Consider the following 7571-nt stretch of genomic DNA (forward strand, 5'->3'; position numbering starts at 1 on the left):
TGGCAGATAGATAGGAAGACAGAAGGGAGCATCCCAACCCGGGTCCCAACCCCAAAACAAATCTGAAACCTGGGAACACCAGGGCTGAAGACAAGACTGAGTGGGGATGAAATTACTGCTAAGTCAGAACCCGACAAAAAAGGAGGAAATGAATCTCTGCAAAGGCTAGACCTGGACTGCATAGGCAACATCTTGGCCAATGAAAAACCAGGGATCAGACCCCAGCCCCAAAATAAAAAAGTTTGGATCTATACTCCCTGTACCCCAGGAGCAGAGTTTAAATACCAAAGATGAACAAAAAAAGCTAAAAGAGTCTTCACTATAGAAAACTATGTTGCAAATAAAGATGATAATGCCACATTGGAAGAAGAAATCAGTGAAAAATCACTCACAGGGGAAGTCTCAAAAGAGTCTATGAATTGGATTCAAATCCAAAAGTTCATAGAAAAGCTTAAAAAAGCATTTAAAAACCAAAAAGACAGAAAGAAGATAAATGGAAAAAATAAATTAGAGCTCCAGAAAAATTATGAAAAATTAACCATAGAGTTCACCACCTTTAAAAAGGGAACACAAAGAGTAATTTACTTAAAGAAAACCCCCCAAATTAGAATTGGACAAATAAAAACCAATGAATATACAAGATTACAAGATTCCATCAAACAAAATAAAAAGGATGAAAAAATTGAAGAAAATGTGGAGTACCTTATCGGAAAAACAAGCAACCTGGAAAATAGATTCTGGAAAGATAATCTATGAATCATCAGACTACCAGAAAGCCTAGATTAAAAAAAAAAAAAACCTAGAAAACATATGCAGGGAATTTTCAGGGAAAATTGTCCAACTCTTCTAGAAAATGACTATATAACCATTGAAAGAATACACAGAACCCCTACAGAAAGAGATCCCAGTTAAAAACTCCAAGGGCTCTTATAGCCAACTTCCAGAATTCTCAAATAAAGGAGGAAATTATGCAAGCAGCAAAAAAGTAAAAATTTAAAAAAATCAGTTAGTGATCCTGATATCAGATTAAGTAAAAGTGAAAATTATTCTCATTAGAAAGGATAAGGAAGGAAACTACATTTTATTAAAAGCACCATTGGTAGTGAAACTATATCATTATTGAACATGTATGTACCTAATGGCATAGCATATCCCAAGAGGAAAAAATGAGTGAATTACAAGGATACATAGACAGCAAAACTTAATAATGCGAGACTTCTACCTTCCTCTTTCAGAACTAGATAAATCTGACCACAAAATAACCAAGAAGGAATTTAAGAAGGTGAATTAAATATTAGAAATCTTAGACTTTTGGAGAAAATTTATTGAGGATAGGAAAAAATATATACCTTTTACTCGGCAGTACGTGGCACTATACCAAAATTGACCATGTACGTACTAAGACATAAATCAAAAAAAAGTCAGAAATAATAAATGCACACTTCTCAGACCACAATGTAATAAAAATTACATAGAAAGGTAAACCAAAGAGTAATTGGAAGCTAAATAACTTATTAAAAGTAATGGGTGGATCAAATGGAAAATAATAGAACTAATCAATAATTATATCCAAGAAAATGATACTTAATGAAACATCATACCAAAATTTATGGGATACAACAAAGCAGTTTTTGGGGGAAACTTTATATCTTTAAATGCCTATATGAATAAAATAGAGAAAGAGGAGATCAATGAATTGGGTACTCAACCACAAAAAGCTAGAATTAAAAGAACAAATTAAAGTTTCCCATTTAAATAACAAATAAGGAATTCTGAAAAATGAAAAGAGAGATTAATTAAATTCAAAGCCACAAAACCATTGATGTAATAAATAAAACTAAGATTTGGTTTTATGAAAAAGCAATTAAACAGATAAATTTTTCATTACTCTGATTAAAAGAAAGAAGATAATCAAATGACCAGTATCAAAAATGAATGGGTGAACTCACAACCAGTGAGAAGGAAATGAAAGAGATTATACAGAGCTACTTTGCCAAACTTTATGCCAATAAATTGGATAACCTGAGTGAAATCGATGAATATTAACACAAATAAAAACTGCCCAGATTAAAAGAAGAAGAAATGAAATATTTAAATAACTCTATTTCAGAGAAAAGAAATTGAGGAAACCATATAAACCCCTTAAGAAAAATTCTACAAGTCGAAATGGCTTTCCAAGTGAATTCAATCAAACATTTAAGGAACAATTAATTCCTATTCTACATAAACTATTTTTAAACAATTGAAGAAGAAGAATTTATTCCAAATTTTATGAACCAACATGGTGTTTTTATCTAAATTAGGAAGAACCAAAACAGACAAGGAAAATTATATACCAAACTGCCTAATGAATACTGGTACAAAAATTTTATATAAAATTTTAATAATAAGATTACAGGAAGTTACTATTAAGAAACTACACCATGATCAAGTAGGATTTATACCAAGTAGGGAGAGATGGTTCATTATTAGAAAAACAATCAACATCAATGAACATGTCCATATCAAAACCAACAAATGAAGTGATTATTTCAATTGATGCTGTAAAACCCTTTGATAAAATGGAACATCAATTCCTACTAAAACACTAGAAAGTTTAAGAATAAATGGAATTTTCTTTAAAATAATAAAAGCGTATCTAGTTAAAATCATTAGCAAATATATGTAATTGGGATAAACTTAAAGCATTTCAAATAAAATCAAGGGTAAAACAAGGATGTCCATTATCAACATTATTATTCAATATACAATTAGAAATATTAAATTTAGCAATAAGAGATAAAAAAGAAATTGAAGGAGACAGAATTCTGCAAGATGGAAGCAAAACGTTCACTTTATGAAAATGATATGATGGTATATTTAGAGAAGCCCCCCAAAATAATCTAAAAAGTCCTTGAAACAATTAACTAATTCAGCAAAGTAGCAGGATATAAAATTAAGTCATGTAAATCATCAGTATTTCTATGGACCAACAACAAAGCCCAAGAGCAATAGATAGAAAATGAAATTCCACTTAAAACAAATATAGACAATATTAAATACTTGGAAGTCTGCCTCCCACGACAAACCCAAAAACTGTATGAACACAATTATAAAGCACTTTTCACCAAAATAATATCAGATCTAAATAATTGGAAAAAATACAAATTGCTCATGGTTGGTAAAACTTATAAAAATGACAAGTCTAACCAAATTAAAATTACTTATTCAGTGCCATACTAATCAAACTACTAAATAGTTGTTTTACCAAGGTAGAAAAAATAGTAACAAAACGTCAAAGATGGCAAGGGAACTGATAAAAAATAAACTGTGTAGGAAGGTGGCCTAGCTCCATCGAAACTAAAACAATGCTTAAAGTGGCAGCCATCCAAATTGCCTGGTACTGGTTAAGAAATAGAGTAATAGATCAGTGGATTAGGATAGTTTCAAAAGAAACAGCAGTAAAGGATTACAGTAATCTAATATTTGACAAACCCAAAGACATTAGTTTTTGTAATAAAAAATCACTATTTGACAAAAATTGTTAGGGAAACCTGAAAATAGTATTGCACAGAACCACATCTCAAACCCTATACCAAAATAACATCAAAAATCTATACAAGGCTTAGATGTAAAGAGTGATACCAAAGATAAATAGATCAAGGAATCATTTATGAGATACATGGAAAGGTGACAGTTATGATCAAACAAGAAATACAGTACATTATAAACTGTAAAATTAATGATTTTGACTATATTAAATGAAAAGTTGTTGAACTAATAAAATCATTTCTGCCAAAAATTAGAATGAAAGTAGAAACAATCTTCACAACTAGGAGTTCTGATATAAGACTCATTTCTAAAACATATAGATAATTGTATCAAATTTATAAGATTACAAGTCATTCCCCAATTGATCGATGGTCAAACTATATGAATAGACAGTTTTCAAATGAAAAAATTAAAGCAATATACAATTGTATGAAAAAAATCATTATTGATTAGAGAAATGTAAATTACAACCATTCTGAGGTATCACCTTGCACCTATCTGGTTAAGGTGAGAAAAATGGAAAATGATCAATGTTGGAGAGATTGTAGGAGGACTGGGACATTAATGCATTGCTGTTGGAGTTGTGAAATGATGCAACCCTTTTGGAAAGCAATATGGAACTAAGCCCAAAGAATAATAAAAATGTTCATTTCCTTTGGTGCATCAATTCCCATTCTAGGCCAAATCCAGGAGAAATCAAAAAATGGGAAAAGTTCTACATTTCCAAACCTTCCATAGCAGGTATTTTGTAGTTACAAAGAATCAGAAATTGAGGGGATGCCCATTTATTGGGGAATGGCTAAACAAGTTATGGAATATTATTATTTCTGATGAGAATTTCCACCACATTGCAAAAGCTTTTTCTTGACTCTTTTATGTGAAATATCGTAGTGCATTATGCCTCTCCTTTCTCTTCCTCCTAATATTTTTCTTTACCAGTCATTGACACCATCTTTATACTATATTATACCATCATATTCAACTATTTCTTGTGCCTTGTCTATATATGCTCTTTCTAACGCTCTAATAAATGATAAAGTTCATATGAGTTATTAGTATCTTCTTCCTAAGCAGGAATACACACAGTTCAACATCATTAAATTCCTCATAATTCTCCTTCCCATCTACTCTCTCTATGCTTCACTTGAGTCCTGTACTTGGAGATCAAACTTTTTGTTAAGCTCTGGTCATTTCAACAGGAAAGTTTGAAAGTCCCTTGTTTCACTGAAAGCTCATCTTTTCCCCTGAAAGAGAATGCTTAGTTTTGTTGGGGCATTGATTCTCTATTGTAATCCAAGTTCTTTTGCCTTCCCGAATTTCATATTCTAAGCCCTACATCCCCTTAATGTAGACCCTGCCAAATAGACACTGCACAGTAGTAGAATTGTTTCTTTATGGTAGTTTATAGTATTCTTTCTTTGACCTGGGAATTTTGGGATTTGGCTATAATTCCTGTGAGGGGTTTTGGGGACAGTGATCTCTTTCAGGAAGTGATTGGTGGATTCCCTCAATTTCTATTTTACCCTCTGCTTCTAAGATCTCAGAGAAATTTTTCTGGATTATTTCTTGAAAAATGAAGTTCAGGCTCTTTTCCTGGTCACAACCTTCAGGTAGCCCAATAATTTTTTAAAATTATCTCTCCTGGATTTGTTTTCCAGGTCAGTTGTTTTTCCAATGAGATATTTCACAATTTCTCCTAGTTTTTCATTCTTTTGAATTTGTTTTATTTATTTCTTGATTTCTTGCAAAGTCATCAACTTTCTTTAGCTCCATTCTGCATTTGAAGGAGTTATTTTTCAGAGAGTTTTTTTTATCTCCTTTTCCAATTGGCCAACTATGCTTTTTAAGGCATTCCTCTCACTTGCCTTTTGAGTTGCTTTTTCCATTTGACTTAAACTAATTTTAACATGTTATTTTCTTCAGATTTTTTTCTTTCTTCTTCACCAAGCTGCTGATTTTGGTTTTCATGAATTTCCTGAATTGCTTTCATTTCTCTTCCCAATTTTTCCTCTACCTCCTTTACTTTCTTTTCAAAGTCTTTTTTTGAACTCTTCTATAGCCTGAGCCCATTTCCTATTTCTCTTGGAGGTCAAATTTCAACTTTGTCATCTTCTGAGTGTATATTTAGATCCTCCATGGGATAAAGTAATGTTCTATGGTCAGGGTTTTTTTTCTGTTGTTTGCTCATTTCCTCAGCCTATGGCTGATTTACAGTACTTCCAAAGTTTTGGGGGGTTTCTGAGACACCCCACAGGGACCTTAATTCCTCCAAGATCTTATGAGAGTCACTGATTGCTCTTCTACCTGTGCTCTGTTCTGTGTATGACCAAAAGCCTTCCCCTCTGTCCTGTGAGGAGGGTCTCTATGGTGGTATGGAGGTCCAGACTGTACTCTAGAACTGAGCTTGGGCAAAGCAGCAGATTCCTGTCCCAGGGATAGCAAAGAGACCTATACAGTCTCCCCTGAGCCCCTTACAGCCTGGCCCTAACTCCTTGCTCATGCTGTTGTGACAGAGTTCTCTCACTTCCCCTTCAAGCCATCCCTGGAGATCCCTAGGCCAAGAGCTGTTGACAGGGACACAAAGGGGCCCCTGGGACCCAGGTGACCTGTTCTGGAAGGCTGGACCTGGATTGCTCTGGTGTGACTTGGCTACAACCTGTTGTGCTACTTATTTTTCAACCCTGTTCCCAATGGAATAGATCTTTCCATTGCTCTTCTATATGGTCTGCCCTGGAAAATTGTATCATTCAATCTTTCTGCTGGTAATGCCCCTCTAAATTGTGGCTGTAGTCATAATTTTATGACTTTTGGTGTTTTGGGGGACTACTTACTGGGAATTCCTACCCTCACACCACCAACATGGCTCCACATCTTCAGAATATTATTGTTCAATAAGAAATCAGAAATAGTTGAACTCTAGAGAAGTATGGAATGAGTTACAGGATCTGATGCTGAGCAAAGGGAGCAGAACCAAGAGCACAATGTACACATTAATTGTGAGATGATCAACCTTGATGGAAGCAACTCCTCTCAGTAGTTCAGAGATCTAGGACAACTTTATTACACCTGCTAAGGACAATGCTGCCCCCATCCAGAAGAAGATAAACAAAATAAAACAAAGCAAAACAAAACAAAAAATAAAAATTAATTAAAAAACCTTTCAGAATCTGATGGACACTTTATAAAAATATCTCTTATGTATCTCTTTCCTTTAAGCATAATTCCTCATACTGAAAATGACTCATTTGCAAAGAAATTTATCACAATATATATGTACAATGTTAACCTGACTGTTCTCCACTGAAGGGAGGGGATGGGAAGGGAGGGTAGAAAGAAATTTTGTAACTTAAAAAATTTCGTAACATATGCATATGGATGAATTTTGAAAAACTTTCATAACATGTATTTGTAGAAATAAAATATCAGTAAAAAAAGAAATAAGTTATTTTATTGTCATAGAGTTGGACAAAATAGCTCCAAGTTATCTCTTTAATTTCCTCCTCATTGTAGTGACTTCATCCTTTCCATTTTTGATACTGGTTATTTAATATCCTTTCTTTTTTTAAATCAGATTAACCAAAGATTTAGCTAATTTTAATCAATCAATGGTTATCTTTCAGTTTTATTAATGTCTTTTTATTTTTGAGAATTTCTAATTTTATATTTAAATTTGGATATTTAATTTGTCCTTTTTCTAGCTTCTTTAATTGCATACCCAATTCATTGATCTCCTTTTTCCTCTATTTTATTCATATAAGAATTTGGAGATATAAAATTTTCTCTAAAAACTGTTTGCATGCATCCTATAAATTCAATTTTCTTGAATGAACACTCTTTACAATTAGGCTATTTTGTTTCCACTTAATTTTTTATTTATCTTTCATCATCCTTTATTTTATATAATTTTTATAGCATCATGATCTGAATAGCATTCATTAATTTCTCTGCTTTTCTTCATTTGATTGCAAGTTTTTATGCAGAAATGCATGGTTAATTTGGTATACATGCTAAGTATTGTAGAGAAAAAATATATTTTATCT

Source organism: Macrotis lagotis, chromosome 1, assembly GCF_037893015.1.
Source record: "Macrotis lagotis isolate mMagLag1 chromosome 1, bilby.v1.9.chrom.fasta, whole genome shotgun sequence".
NCBI classification, from domain to species: Eukaryota; Metazoa; Chordata; class Mammalia; order Peramelemorphia; family Peramelidae; genus Macrotis; species Macrotis lagotis.